Genomic DNA, 16,976 nt, shown 5'->3' on the forward strand with positions numbered 1-16,976 from the left:
TCTCTCCCACATGTCATCCCAGACAGTCACCCCAGTCACTTCCCCTCTTACCAGTCCCACCCCACACAAAACAGGCTGCCTCTCTTTCACCAATCACCACCCCAAGCAGTCTTTCTCCCCCATCATCCCATATAGTCACTCCAGTCACTCCCCCATCACCAATCACCTCCACATAACAGGTTGCCTTTCTTTCACCATTTACCACCAGTCTTTCTCCCATCTGTCACCCTATACAGTCACCCTGTTCACTCCCCCTCTCATTAGTCACCCTCCCACACATATACACCAGACTGCCTCTCTCTCACCAGACATCACCCCAACCAGTCTCTCTCCTATCTTTCAGACCATAGATTTACCCCAGTCACTTCCCATCTCACCAATTACTGCCATCTCACCCAAACACACAGACAGGTACCAGAGGAATTAAAAGTGTGCATATCCTAAAATGCCAGGGCCCCTTTCCTAAAATACAAAGGGATTGGAAAATGTTCAAATATTCATTTGTATTACATGCTTTTGCTTATTCTGACTAGAACTTGATGGTATTATTATATCACTTTTTTGTTTACATTTGTTACCAGTTACTGGCCATCCCCCCACAAATACCACCTTGCAACCTTGGCAACACAAACAAGTAACTATGGAGACAGCCAATGGGAATGCAGAACCATTGACACTTTTTAACTTATTGGTAACATTTCTACTTACTGTGCACTAACTACAGTTACTGTGCACTAACTACAGTTAGTGCACGGCGCGCTAACACCCAGTTAGTGTGTTCTAGGTCCCGTTGGTGCACACTAACTATAGTTTTCCTAATTATGGGCTTAGTGCGCACTAATGGGACTTAGTGTGCCCTAACATGTAGTTCCTGTGCAGTAAATCCCATTAGTGTGTACTAACTATAGTTTCCCTATTTAAGGGACTTAGTGCGCACTAACTGGATGTTAATGTGCATTAAGTCCTGTTTGTGCGTACTAAGTCCAAATAGGAAATCTATTGTTAGTGCGCACTAACGGGACTTAGTGTGCATGAACTACATGTTAAGGCGCACTAAGTCCCATTAGCATGCACTAACAAGAAATACTAATTTTTCTGAAATTTTATCATTTTTTTTTGTTTCGTAGCACTCCTGAAATAAGACGAAATACATTTTGTTGCCATTTTCTAGTTCGTTGAGAACTAATGAACATCCCAAGTTATTATGTAATGAAAAATCTTCAGAGGGATAGCTGAACCAATAAATTGATTAGTCTATAAGGTGCCACCTGATTCCTGTCATTTTATGTTATTATGTTTGTGGGAACATGCAACGAGTACAGTTCAGAAACACAAAAAGAGGAAAACAAGAAGAAAAGCGATGTGAATTATACAAATTTTTACTTTCTCATTGGATCTCAGTAAAATAAAAGACTCTTACTTGAGTGGAGGAGAAAGTAAACAATTAAAAGCTATCGGCATAAAAGTTAGTGAATAGAAATAGAAAACACAATAAAATATAAAGTGATACACTTATATAGGAGAAACTTAATTCATTTCTATGTACAGCCTTGAGGGGTTCATGTCACTGTTGTTATTGCCCTTTGCTCAACTTGGGGTGGCCTACCCAGTGTTACTGATATTTTTTGCTCTTCTAACAGAGCCTTGGAGAATTTTGGCATCTGCTGATACTTGTTTGCCCCATTTCTGGTCTTTGAGCTCTTCATACAACTTTTGGTGCCACATGGACATAGTCTTGATTTGTTGGCATGCCTTCATCTTTCTGATGATGTCTACCTACCAGTTTCATTAGAAATGATTAGAAAATCCAAATTTGAGAGCCCAAAATAGGCTATGTTTCCCCCATTGACTCTAATGGTAAACAACTGAACAAATAAATTAAACAAATGGACATTTTTTTATGTTTGAAACTAACTAAACAAAGGAAAGTGCTCTATGAAATGAATGAACAAACTGTGGTTAGTGCAGTTAGTGTAGCTGATATTAAAAAAGGATTGGATAAGTTCTAGGAGGAGAAGTCCATTACTTGCTATTAATTAAGTTGACTTAGAAAATAGCCAATGCTTTTACTAGCAACAGTAACCTAGAACAGACTTAGTTTTTGGGTACTTGCCAGGTTCTTATGGCCTGGATTGGCCACTGTTGGAAACAGGATGCTGGGCTTGATGGGCCCTTGGTCTGACCCAGTATGGCATGTGCTTATGTTCTTAAAGAAAACAAATTTCCTCTGTGTATCCCGAGTTTTCAACATAATTTTAGAATCAGGAATGGTTTCAAATGACCAGAGACAGACAGATGTTGTTTCTCTTCTGAAAAGTTGAAGTAAGGAGACAGTTGGGAATTACAGGCTGATTTTTCTGATCTCTATAGTGAATAAATTAATGGAATCACTACTAAAACAGAGGATAGTGCAGTTTCTGAAATCCAAAGAATTACAGAATCTGAGGCAGCATGGTTTTTCCAGAAGTAGGTTTGGTCTGATCAATTTAATCAATTTCTTTGTAGATGTAATGTTCTTGGAATTTCAGCAAGGCCTTTGAAAAGGTTCCACATAGGCAACTCTTAAACAAATTGAACACTCTAGGTATGGACCTTAAAGTGACTGGCTGAGTTAGAAACTGGTTGAGTGGGAGACAACAAAGGGTAGTGGTAAACAGAATTTATTCTGAGGATAGGGTGTTGCCAGTCATGTACTTGCAAGGATCAATCATTCTTCCAGTTCTGTTCAACATTTTAGGCAGCAATATTGATGAAGGATTATTAGGAAGAGTTTTCCTTTTTATGGGTGATTCCAAAATCTGCAACATAGTAGACACACTGGAAGGCATAGAAAATATGAAATAAGATCTAATGAAGCTTCAAGAATGGTCTAGAGTTTGTCAGTAAATATTTAATGTTAAAAAATGCAGGGTTATGTATCTAGGTTGCAAAAACTCAAGGGAATGGTATTGTATTTGAGATGAAGTCCTTCTAAACACAAAACAAGAGCGGGATCTGTGAGTGATCATATCTGGTGGCCACAAAAGTACATAGGGCAATGACAAAAAATTAGAAGGATGCTTGGGTATATAGAGAGAGGAATAGCTAGCAGGATAAACAAGGTGATTTTGCCTCTGTATGTCTTTGGTGAGATCTCACTGGGAGAACTGTGTGCAGTTATGTTGACTACACCTTCAAATGGATAAAAACTGGATGGAGCTTGTCCAGATTGCAACTACTAAAATGGTCAACAGTCTTCATCATAAAACATATCTGCACAAATTTGAAGATCTCTACATGTAGATATGATAGATATATTGAAAAACTTCCAAGGAATAAATGCATATGAGGTAGGCTTATTCCATTGGATAGGAGAATATAAAATGAAAAGTCATGTGATAAGAGTGAAAGGGAGTAGACTCAGGAGTAATCTAAGGCAATATTTCTTTCAGGAAAGAATGGTGGATAGACAGATCATCCTTCCAGTGGAGGTTGTGGAAGTAATGACAATATCAGGAGTCAAGAAAGTATGGGACAAGCACAGAGGATCTCTAAGGGGAGGAAGGGATTATAAAGCTGAGCAAGAGGTATGGACAGACAGTAGGAAAGTGCATTCATTTAAAATGAAACTGCAAAATGTAAATAATAAGACTAATTCATTTCATTTGGGGCCCCCCAAATGAAACAAACCTTATTCATCATTTTGTTTTAAAGAAATGCCTCGGGCTTAGTTCTAGGGGTTGTAGCCTATGCCTAAGCCCAGGCCAAGGTGCCAATGTCGTGTTCAGGCATAGGCGAAGCCGAAAGTAGGGACCGCTGCCTAGGCCTGACTGCGATGCTGGGGTTTCGGTCGAGGACCCTGAAAATTAAAAAATAATAAACATCAATTTATCTGATCTGTTGGGTTCCATCAAAGACTGTATCCCAAGGCCCGGGCCTGACGCAGCGACCCAATCTGGAGGCTAGGTACCAATACCCGGGCCTCAGTCCAGACCCAGGCCTCAAGCTGCGACCTGACACAGAGGCCAGTTCCTAATGTCGGGGTCTTGGCCCAGACTCAGGCTCGATGCTGGTGCCTCAGCCCAGGGTCAGGCCCAGGCCTCTGCATCTAAGCCTGGGAACCCCCCCCTTCTGACATCTTTCTTTGGCTCTTCACTGCCAAATGACAGCGTCTGCTGGGGTTGCACCAGAGTAAAATAACTCTGGCATATTCATCCCAGAGGATGGTGCTATTTTGATATATGGTAATGCTATATATACATGCTGTCAGGCCTGGCCTCTGGGTCAGGCCGAAGCCTTGACTTTGAGTAGGTTGGGGTCATATGATATTTTTGTGGCCTCATTTTCATTTTTTGGCTGGTTTTTTTTTTTTTGTTTTTTTTTTTATTTGTTTTTTTTTCTCACAAATGAAACAAAATCAAACAATCCACGAATGAAATTTGTGGGAAAAAAATCTCCTGAAAATGAACCAAAAACTGAAAACAAAAATGTTTTCTCTGCATATCCCTAATAGACAGACTTTATTTGCATTTTTGCAATCATGTCTTTTGTTTTTATGTCTCTATGAATTGCATGTAGAAGTGCTGAGGCAAAAAGGTCCAAGAGATAGTAATGTATTGGTATAGTTCCAAGGAGTATTCGTTCCAGAAATGCTGCCAGGGTGTTCATTTTGTCAACAGCATGCCCATGCATCCCTTTCCTTTAACTGGCTGCGAGAAGGATTTCTTCTGCATGTCAACACAATTTATAACTGTTTTTCATAGTTTAGCAAGAGAAAGTAAAAATCTCTGCTCCAAAATTTCAACAAGCAAAGCTGGAATGGATGACATTTGAAAAGGAAGAACATTACTTTCCTTCTCTCTAAATGGTTTCATTATCATTTTACAGTCATATATGCCCCATAACCTATATCAAGTTCCCCTTTGTGTATGTAGTGTATATTGAGTTAAAGAAACTTTATGATTTCTGCCTTCTACTGGACATCCCGCTCTCTATTGCCACTGCTTCCTTTCAGCTTTAGTTTAGAGATTTGCATTCATTTGAAACTGCACAGACAATGCCAATGATATTGTTTATGTCATTTCTTGCCCTTTTCAAAATGAAACAATAGAAAAAAACCACAAAATGTTGTGCTTTTCTATCATTTTTTGTATTCACTATTCTGAATAGTGTGTACTGTTTGGAAACAGGGTGCACACGCTTTCCAAAACTTAAAAAAGCAAACTAGCAAAAAAAAAAAAGGGGGGCAAATATTAACAATAATGAAAATCACCCCCCAAATGATACAACTAATGCAAAACATTTTTTGGCCTGCACATCCCTATTTAGTATTCTTAATTTACTCTCTCTTATATAATTTAGGAAGATTATATCTTCTGTTATTGATGGTCTATTTTTCTCCTTTGTATGGCATAATCTGCTAAATTAATTCCCTGCCACCCATTCTTTTTTTCTGATAATTCTGTCTGTCCTCATCCTCCTATGTTGCTATTCTTTTTATTTAGTTTTTGATTGCTAGCTTTATAGTTTCTTTTAATTTCGTTACCTCTTTAGAGAACCTAACAGATAGGTTTTTCTTCATCCGCAAGATAACTTGCCTTACACAGAGATTTGTTACTTTCTCAATACTCCCTTTTATTGCTGCTCATAGTTCCTCCATAACCTTCAAATCCTGGATTCCTGATAGCGCTCCCTCTGCTCAGTATTATCTTGAAGTCACTTCTCCTGAAGTCCAGGACCTTATTCTTAGTATGGCTAACTTAAGATCTGACTATGATACTGAAAATTGTACTGTCTACTAAATCCTGATGATTCCCTCACAATGAGGTCATAAGAACATGAGAACTAGAGATGTGAATCGTGTCCTCGATCGTCTTAACGATCGATTTCGGCTGGGAGGGGGAGGGAATCGTATTGTTGCCGTTTGGGTTTTAAAAATATCGTGAAAAATCGTTAAAATCGTGAGCCAACCCCCTAAAACCCACCCCCGACCCTTTAAATTAAATCCCCCCCTCCCAAACCCCCCCCCCAATGCTTTAAATGACCTGGGGATCCAGCGGTGGTCCAGAACGGCGGCGGTCCGGAACGGCCCCCTCAATTGAATCCTTTTGTCTTCAGCCGGCGCCATTTTGCAAAATGGCCGCCGCAAAATGGCGGCGGCCATAGACAAAAACGATTCGACGCAGGAGGTCGTTCCGGACCCCCGCTGGACTTTTGGCAAGTCTTGTGGGGGTCAGGAGGCCCCCCCAAGCTGGCCAAAAGTTTCTGGGAGTCCAGCGGGGTTCAGGAAGCGATTTCTTGCCGCGAATCGTTTTCCGTACGGAAAATGGCGCCGGCAGGAGATCGACTGCAGGAGGTCGTTCAGCAGCGGTCCGGAACCCCCGCTGAACGGCGGCCATTTTGCAAAATGGCACCGGCTGAAGACAAAAGGATTCAATTGAGGGGGCCATTCCGGACCGCCGCCGTTCTGGACCACCGCTGGATCCCCAGGTAATTTAAAGCATTTGGGGGGGGGGTTCGGGAGGGTGGGGGATTTAATTTAAAGGGTTGGGGGTGGGTTTTAGGGGGTTTTAGTGTGCCGGTTTTCCTGCCCTCCCCCTTCCCCCGATTTACGATTTTTTAGCGATAAATCGGGGGAATTGGTATTGTATCGTGGCCCTAACGATTTTTGACGATTTAAAATATATCGGACGATATTTTAAATCGTCAAAAAACGATTCACATCCCTAATGAGAACATAAGAAATTGACATGCTGGGTCAGACCAAGGGTCCATCAAGCCCAGCATCCTGTTTCCAACAGAGGCCAAACCAGGCCACAAGAACCTGGCAATCACCCAAACACTAAGAAGATCCCATGCTACTGATGCAATTAATTGCAGTGGCTATTCCCTAAGTAAACTTGATTAATAGTCATTAATGGACTTCTCCTCCAAGAACTTATCCAAACCTTTTTTGAACCCAGCTACACTAAGGGCCGGATCTTAAAAGGGTTACACGCATAAGGTACACGGGTAACCCTTTTAAAACCCCCCTGCACGCGCCGAGCCTATTTTGCCTAGGTTCGGGGGCGCGCGCAAGCCCCGGAACTCGCGTAAGTCCCGGGGCTTGCCTGGGGGGGGCGTGTCAAGGGGGGGGGGGGTGTCGGGAGTGATGCAGCATTTTAGGGGCGTGAGTAACTTCTAAGATAAAGGTAGGGAGGGGGTTTAGATAGGGCCTGAGGGGTGGGTTAGGTAGGGGAAGGGAGGGGAAGGTGCGGGGGGGGGGGGGAATGGAAAGTTCCCTCCGAGGCCGCTCTGATTTTGGAGCAGCCTTGGAGGGAACGGGCAGCGCGCGCAGGGCTCGGCGCACGCAAGGTGCCCAAATGTGCACCCCCTTGCGCGCGCCGACACCGTATTTTATAAGATCTCGCGTACTTTTGTTCGTGCCTGGTGCGCGAACAAAAGTACGCATGCGTGTAGATTTGTAAAATCTACCCCTAACTGCACTAACCACATCCTCTGGCAACAAATTCCAGAGCTTTATTGTGCGTTGAGTGAAAAAGAATTTTCTCCGATTAGTCTTAAATGTGCTACTTGCTAACTTCATGGAATGCCCCCTAGTCCTTCTATTATTTGACAGTGTAAATAACCGAGTCACATCTACTCATTCAACACCTCTCATGATCTTAAAGACCTCTATCATATCCCCCCTCAGTCATCTCTTCTCCAGGCTGAACAGCCCTAACCTCTTCAGCCTTTCCTCATAGGGGAGCTGTTCCATCCCCTTTATCATTTTGGTTGCCCTTCTTTCTACCTTTTCCATCGCAACTATATCTTGTTTGGATGCGGTGACAATAATTGTACACAGTATTCAAGGTGCGGTCTCACCATGGAGTGATATAGAGGCATTATGACATTTTCCATTCTATTAACCATTCCCTTCCTAATAATTCCTAACATTCTGTTTGCTTTTTTGACTGCTGCAGCACACTGAGCCGACGATTTTAAAGTATTATCCACTATGATACCTAGATCTTTTTTCCTGGGTGGTAGCTCCTAATATGGAACCTAACATCGTGTAACTACAACAAGGGTTATTTTTCCCTATATGCAACACCTTGCACTTGTCCACATTAAATTTCATCTGCCATTTGGATGCCCAATCATCCAGTCTTGCAAGGTCCTCCTGTAATGTATCATAGTCTGCTTGTGATTTAACTATTCTGAATAATTTTGTATCATCCGCAAATTTGATAACCTCACTTGTCGTGTTCCTTTCCAGATCATTTATATATATATATATTTTTTATTCTGTTCTATGTAAACCGCTATTTGTAGCGATAGTTACTGTTCTTTGTGAACCAGGGTGATATGTATATTATACAGGAACCTCCGGTATATAAATTATTTAAATAAATAAATAAATAAATAAATAAATAAATAAATATATACATATATATATATTGAAAAGCACCGGTCCAAGTACAGATCCCTGAGGCACTCCACTGTTTACCCTTTTCCACTGAGAAAATTGACCATTTAATCCTACTCTCTGTTTCCTGTCTTTTAACCAGTTTGTAATCCACGAAAGGACATCGCCTCCTATCCCATGACTGTTTAGTTTTTGTAGAAGCCTCTCATGAGGGACTTTGTCAAACGCCTTCTGAAAATCCAAATACACTACATCTACCAGTTCACCTTTATCCACATGTTTATTAACCCCTTCAAAAAAATAAAGATTTGTTAGGCAAGACTTCCCTAGGGTAAATCCATGTTGACTATGTTCTATTAAATCATGTCTTTCTATATGCTCTACGATTTTGATCTTGAGAATAGCTTCCACTATTTTTCCCGGCACTGAAGTCAGGCTCACTGGTCTATAGATACCCGGATCGCCCCTGGAGCCTTTTTTAAATATTGGGTTTACATTGGCCACCCTCCAGTCTTCAGGTACAATGGATGATTTTAATGATAGGTTACAAATTTTAACTAATAGTGTTACGATCCCCCCTGTTGCTGCGCTACAGGAGGTATCTTACCTTCCCTCTGGAGGCCGCTCCGAAGCCAGGGCCTCGCCTGTGCACCATCCAGGACTTGCTCCAGGGCCTGGGAGGCCTAGCTGTTCCTGAGGCCTGCCTGTGGCTTGCTTGGCTGCGTTTGGACTTCCTGTTTGGCCACGCCCTTCTCCCTAGGGGCCGGCTCGCAGCTCTCTACCCCAGTTATAGGGCCAGCTAGGGGCGGTCCTGGCAAACTCCTCCCAGGGAGTTGCCTACATCCTGCAGTATAAAAGGACTCTCATTTCACTTGCTACTTGCCTTCGGATTGGCTTTACACATTGCTGTGTCCTGTCTGCTGATCCAGGTCCTCTGTGGTCTGCTTTGCTTTGATGGCTCCTTGTCCTGTCTCTGCCTTGATGTCTGCTCCCGATGTTACTTGATGTCTGCCTTCGGATTGGGTTCTACAGTTGCCTGTAACCTCTCCCGATCCAGGTCCTCCGTGGTCTGCCTTGCTTTGATGGCTCCTTGTCCTGTCTCTGCCTTGATGTCTGCTCCTGATGTTTCCTGATCCAGTTCCTGATCCAGTTCCGGTTGTTCTGCCCTACGTCTTCGTCTGGCTCCTGAGCCTTCTGTCCTGTTGGGCCCCGGAGTGGCCAACAGGAGGGATTCGTCCCTGTGCTCTGGAGCTCCCCTTCCTGCCAGCCGATGGGGCTTCGGATGTCATTGGTCCCGGCATCGGAGCTCCTTCTCGCCTGGATCTTTCCTGCGCTCTCCTGTTCTCAGCGTGGTCCACGACCAGCCTTCCTGGGCTGTGTAGGGTGCGTATGGGACAGGGTGGTCCGCGACTCAGTCCTGCAGGTGGGCTGAGTAGGGCGCCCTGAGGGACAGTGCCCATGTCTTCCTTCCAGCCCTTGCCTCTGATGTCTCTGCACCAGTCCTTGCTTCTGATGTCTCTGCACCAGTCCTTGCCTCTGATGTCTGCACTAGCCTTCGTCTAAGATGTCTTCCGTGTACTAAGGACTCTGTCTGCCCTCGTCCTCTGTCTGGCCTACCGCCCTTTGCTGTTACCCAGCGGCAGGTCCGAAAGGGCTTGGAACAGTCGGAGGACCGTTCATCAACCAACATTGCGTTGCTGGTTGTCATGGGCGTGCAGGTCCGGCTGAGGGTCAGACTCCGCTCCTTAGACCCCTGCTTCAGTACCCGCCTGGCTCACCATGCCAGCACCGGCTCACCTCCCACAGTGTGGCTGGGGCTCCTTCCTAGCTCTCGCCGTGGGCCAAGGGCTCACACCACCTGCTTTAGAGACGGCCGTGCTCCTCGCGCCTACGATATGTACCTGAGGGCGCCCAAACCCTTGGCCCGTCAGCGGCGTGGCGGACGCGCCCGTAACAAATAGATCAGAAATTTCATTTTTTAGTTCCTTCAGTACCCTAGGATGCATACCATCCAGTCCAGATGATTTGCTACTCTTTAGTTTGTCAATCTGGCCTACTAGATCTTCCAAGTTCACAGTGATTTCATTCAGTTTGCCTGACTCATCACCGCTGAAAACCATCTCCGGAACTGGTATCTCCCCAACATCCTCATTAGTAAACACGGAAGCAAAGAATTCATTTAGTCTTTCTGCAATGGCCTTATCTTATCTAAGTGTCCCTTTAACCCCTCGGTCATCTTATGGTCCAACCGACTCCCTGACAGGTTTCTTGCTTTGGATATATTTTAAAAAGTTTTTATTATGAGTTTTGCCTCTATGGCCAACTTCATTTCAAATTCTCTTCACCTGTCTTATCAATGTTTTACACTTAACATGACAATGCTTATGTTTTATCCTATTTTCTTCAGATGCATCCTTCTTCCAATTTTTGAAGGATGTTTTTTTGGCTAAAATAGCCTCTTTCATCTCACCTTTTAACCATGACGGTAATCGTTTTGCCTTCCTTCCACCTTTCTTAATGCATGGAATACATATGGACTGCACCTCTAGGATTGTATTTTTAAACAATATCCAATAGAGATGTGAATCGTGTGATCGATTGTCTTAACGATCGATTTTGGCTGGGGGGGAGGGAATCTGATCCTCGCGGTTTTGTTTTTTTAAAAATTGTTTAATTTGTAAATCGGGGGAGGGCAGGAAAACCGGCACACTAAAACAACCCTAAACCCACCCCGACCCTTTAAAATAAATCCCCCACCCTCCTGAACCCCCCCAAAATGTTTTAAATTACCTGGGGTCCAGTGGGGGGTCCTGGTGTGATCTTCCACTCTCGGGCCACAGCTGCATTAATAGAAATGGCGCCGGCGCCATTTTGGTTCCTGTTCCCCGACGTCATGAGCGCAGGAGATCGCTCCAGGACCCCCTTTTGGCCAGCTTGGGGCGGCCTTCTGACCCCCACAAGACTTGCCAAAAGTCCAGCGGGGGTCCGGGAGCGACCTCCTGCACTCGGGCCGTATTGCAAAATGGCGCTGGCCGTATGGCCGTATTGCAAAATGGCGCCGGCCGTATGGGGGGGTTTGGGAGGGTGGGGGATTTATTTTAAAGGGTCGGGGTGGGTTTTAGGGTTGTTTTAGTGTGCTGGTTTTCCCTCCCTCCCCCTTCCCCTCCCCCCTCCCCCGATTTACGGTTTTTGACGATAAATCGGGGGAATTCCTATTGTATCGTGCCTCTAACGATTTTTGACAATTTAAAATATATCGAACGATTTTTTAAATCGTCAAAAAACGATTCACATCCCTAATATCCAAGCCTGTTGAACACTTTTAACCTTTGCAGCTGCACCTTTCATTTTTTTTCTAACTATTTTCCTCATTTTATCAAAGTTTCCCTTTTGAAAGTTTAGTGTTAGAGCTGTAGATTTACTTATTGTCCCCCTTCCAGTTATTAGTTTAAATTTGATCATGTTATGATCACTGTTGCCAAGTGGCCCCACCACCATTACTTCTCTCACCAAATCCTGCATTCCACTAAGAATTAAATCTAAAATAGCTCCCTCTCTTGTTGGTTCCTGAACCAATTGCTCCATGAAGCAATCATTTATTACATCCAGGAACTTTAAGTCTCTAGCAAGTCCTATGTTACATTTACCTAGTCAATATTGGGGTAATTGAAACTCCCATTATTGCACTGCCAAATTGGTTTGCTTCCCTGATTTCTCTTAGCGTTTCATCATCTGTCTGACCATTTTGTCCAGGTGGTCGGTAGTATACTCCTATCACTATACTCTTACCCAACACACATGGGATTTTTACCCATATAGATTCTAATGAGCATTTAGTCTCTTGTATGATCTTTATCTTGTTGGACTCTATTAGGGATGTGAATCGTTTTTGAACGATTAAAATTATCGTCAGATAATTTTAAAATCGTCCTAAATCATCAGAGTGCACGATACAATACAAATACCCCTGATTTATCATCATAAATCATCCTAAATCGTTAAATAGGGCACGGGAATTATTTGGGGGAGGGCGGGAAAACTGGCACACCAAAACAACCTGTAAACCCACCCCGACCTTTTAAAACCAATTCCTTACCCTCCCCCACCATCCCGAACCCCCACAAAATGTTAAATTACCTGGTGGTCCAATGTGGGGGGTCCCGGCGCGATCTCCCGCTCTCGGGCCATCGGCGCCATTTTGGCTGCCACTAATTAAATTGGCGCTGATGGCCCGATAAAAAAACAACCCACCCGACCCTTTAAATCGACCCCCTACCCTCCCGACCCCCCCCCCTAAAACCTTTTAACATTACCTGGTGGTCCAGGGGGGCCTCAGGGGACGATTTCCCGTTCCCAGGCATCAGCTGCGCTAAAATAAAATGGCGCCGATGCCCCTTTGCCCTTACCATGTGACAGGGTATCCGTGCCATTGGCCGGCCCCTGTCACATGGCAGGAGCACTGGATGGCCGGCGCCATCTTACTCATCATCCCATATTATAGAGTATAGTATAATAGGGGACCCGCTGAGGAACTATGCAGGTGAGCGGTCCCATGCGGGGCACGGCTGCAGGAAGGGCTCGTAACAACTTCTACAGTTTAAAAATCTCTATATCAGAACATTGACTATTGAACCCACTTCAGAGATCTCTGAGTTATTTTTTCTACTTTTTTTCAGTATTAGTTATATGTGGTCTTACTGTGAATGCTGTATCACTGAAAAACAGAAAAAAAAATTGACACACAGTAACAGAGTGTATGAGAAGATGAGTTAAAGCCCACCTCACTTTTAACTTCTACTAATCCTTCAGTCTTTTCTCACTCTTAATGGAATTTTATTTCAGCTCTCAGAGCTACAAAATCACCCTCTCCCATACCTGCAGATAAATGAACTGAAGTGATCAGAAAAATCACTATAAATCCATGCAGATGCCAGCCAAGATAGACTGGTTACAAAAAGCTTGGCTCTGCTTCCTGACTTTTTCTTTGCCCCTTCCTGCCCAGTCAGTTGAGGGACAAGTGACATTCTTGGTGGCGAGCTGCCTGAAGAAAAGATAATTCTGCAGTTTGCTTATTCCATAGACTTTAATAAGAAATGAAAATGAATGTAAATTAAATGTTTAATAGATTTTTGGGGAACTGACCATTTGTTATCATTTTCAACAAACCGAAACAAATCTGCCTCATTAGATTCATGTTCATTATTCATTTTAAATGAATGCATATCTCTAGCAGCTTATGTGTTTGCTGACTTTGTAGCTTTCCTATTTGGGCTTTGTTCCTTTCTTTTCTTTGCATATTTTATTTCCTCTATTTTTCTATTCATTTTTGTAATGAAAAGTATGTATGTGTTAAAGTAACCATGCTGCTTTCTTCAAGTTGTGTGATCATCCGATGGGTACTATTTTCAGAAGGAAGGAAAGCAAATGATTGAACAATTCCCTAAGTTATATATTTAACACACTCATTAGTTCACTTGTTTTTACTCAATACTGGTGATTTCTGTCCTCCACTTAGTAAAATCTGTGCAAAGGCAGAAGGTACTGCAACCTGGCCCTGCGCTGTAGGCCACTGGCAGGCGGAGTCTGTATAGCAAGCTGGAAGTCTGAGCTGACTGAACTCTGTCCCAGCCAGGTACCATGTAGCTTGCTAAAAAATACGACCTCATCCTTCAGTCTTGTGGTTACAAATTCCATTGCAGAGAATGATGCTGACCCAGATGTGGCAACCTTGATTCATAAAGCTATGTGTATTTAAACTGAAGCTGTGAATAGGGAGGTCAAGTTTCAAAGTTTTTTTTCATGCATGCTTTCTACGCATGGGGAAAAATGGACGGCATTTGAGATGAGAGGTCATTTAAACAAATGAGTAACATGGGATGCATGAGCCCTTTTTCCTTTCATTTCAAACTGAAAATACGGGGGGAAAACACAAGAACCATACTTCAAGCAATCATTTTCTCTAAATTAGACTATTGTAACACCATCCTACTTGGTCTTCCAGCCTCTTACACCAAACCGCTTCAGATGGTACAAAATACAGCTGCACGAATACTGACAAATTCCAGGAGAAGGGATCACATAACCCCCATCCTAAAGAGCCTCCATTGGTTACCTATACACTTTAGAATAATATACAAGGCCATTCTTACCACATACAAAAATATCCACCAACTGGCTCCCATTGACCTACAGATCCTTCTCCAACTACATAATTCATCAAGACCAACAAGAGATGCTTACAAAGGATCGCTACAGGTACCACCGCCCAAATCTACCAGACACATCACGCTAAGAGATCGGGCATTCTCTACAGCCATTCCACCGTTATGGAACTCCATCCCCTCAAACCTCAGACTGGAAACTTACATCTCAAATTTCAAAAAAAGACTAAAGACTTGGATATTCATACAAGCATTCCCGGACTCAAACTGACCTATCTCTCCCACGCCAATCCTTATCACCACCTTCACCATGATTAACCATCTCCTCTATTGTTTACATGTTTAAATTAATTATTTAACCTGTCCTTTCTCTTCTTTCTCCGCCAAGTTCTAATCACCCTGTTATATGTAACTGCCTTTTCCGCACCATTGTTTTAGTTTATGTTTACGATACACCCCTGTTTTATGTGAACCAGCATGATGGGACTGCGTTCTCGAATGCCGGTATATAAAAACCTGAAATAAATAAATAAAAAATAAACAAGCATTTCTGTGTTTTTTTCATTTTTGGCAAAATAGTGCATGCGATGCTATTTGCCTAAACCAAATAATATGAAAAACAAAAAAGCTCAGAAACAAAATACCCTCCCCCACAAAAAAAATGAATGACATGAAAACAAAAAACAATTGAGGGTACAATAGAAGAGGGGAGGGAATGTGCACATAGGGATTTAATTTCAAAATCACCACACATAGAGGCAGATTTTAAAAGCCTACGCGTGTAAATCCAAGTGGATTTAGGCACGTGGGGGGGTTACGCGCGCTGGGCCTATTTTCAAAAGGCCCAGCGGAGCGCGTAAAGCCCCGGGACGTGCGTAAGTCCAGGAGCTTGAAAAATGGGCGGGGCATGGGCGGGGCATGGCCAGAGGCCTTTCTTTGGCCGCAGGGCCTGGGGATCGCGTGCTGGCACTCGGCCGGCGTGTGCAACTTATGCCTGCCTCTGGCAGGCATAACTTCTGGGATAAAGGTATGGGGGTATTTTTTTTTTTTGGGCTGGGGGCGGGACAGGTAGGGGAAGGGAGGGGAAGGTGTGTGTGTGTGGGGGGGGGGGCTGAAGGAAAGTTCCCTCCGAGGCCGCTCTGATTTCAGAAAGCCATCGGGGCACCCCTAGGGCTCGGCGTGCGCAAGATGCATGTTATGGTTATGTGGTGTTTGGGTGGATTCTCAGGTACTGTGGCAGATGACCACACCCACGGGGAGGAGCCCCGTGAGGAGTCACAGTACTGGGCTAAACACAGATGCACAAACACAGAGTTCAGTTCTTTTATTAAACAGCTTGTAGTGTACCACCTGAGGTGGCAGTAGTGAGGTAGTCTGGAAGTAGCAGTCTCAGGACCCTCGGCAGAGGGGACCCTTCTCACCCCGTTGGTATAGGGGAATTCCAGTGCAGGTTTCCCAGCAAGGCAGTACTGTGGATGAGATAGACTGAGGATTAGATTACTCACTAGATGGTTGCTGTTGGTATGCGATTCCACCAGGTTGAAGAAGTTAGGTAGCGGCACCGAGGCAGGGAGAGCAGACCCTTGAGGAGTGAGTACCTGATCCCTGTAAGGCACCTGAAATAAAGCAGAGGGCCCCCGAGGAGCGGGTACCCAGGTTTGCAATACCCCAAAGGGCAAAGAGAGAGCTTCCAGTGACAGAGTAGCTTAGAACCGGCCAAAACCAATCCTTTGCTAGCTCAACGAGCTAGCAACTTAGTACAGGCTATATACCCAGATGGATTGTCAGTAGAGGGGAACGCCCCCAAGGTTCGCGCCAATGCTGGAATAAAGACGTGGGTGGCGTGTGCGCGCGCAGCCTAGTAGGCCCTTGGGAGAAGCATGGCGGGATGCAGCACCATAGCACCATAGCCGTTCCAGGGACGCCGGAGAGGTCAGCTTGTAGACGCAGCGGCAGCCATTTTCACTAGGGATGCAGGAGGAGCCGTGAACAAGGTGAGGCAAACTGCGCAAAGCCGCCTAGCACCGATGGACACAACAATGCACTAGTGAGCACTCCCTTGCATGCACAACCCTGGATTTTATAACATGCACGCGGCTGCACGTTCATGTTATACAATTGGGCGTACATTTGTGCGTGTACCCCACGCATGGAGGTTTAAAAATCCGGCCTCTACTTTGCATTGCATCAAAACTCACATTTCCCTGAAATTCTCCTTATGAAGTTTCCTTTTGAAAATGAACTTGCAGGTCTGTGAGTATAATGTACCTGCGGTCAGTTTAAAAATGGCGTACTATAATGTAGATATTATTATTTTAAAAGAAAACATTCATCCCATATTTCCACAGCTTATCTTATGTCCTCTGATTAATATATATGGTTCATGCATCTTGGGAGTCACAAGAGGAGAAAAGAGAGCTGGTTGC

This window comes from Rhinatrema bivittatum, chromosome 3, assembly GCF_901001135.1.
Source record: "Rhinatrema bivittatum chromosome 3, aRhiBiv1.1, whole genome shotgun sequence".
In the NCBI taxonomy this organism is placed as follows: domain Eukaryota; kingdom Metazoa; phylum Chordata; class Amphibia; order Gymnophiona; family Rhinatrematidae; genus Rhinatrema; species Rhinatrema bivittatum.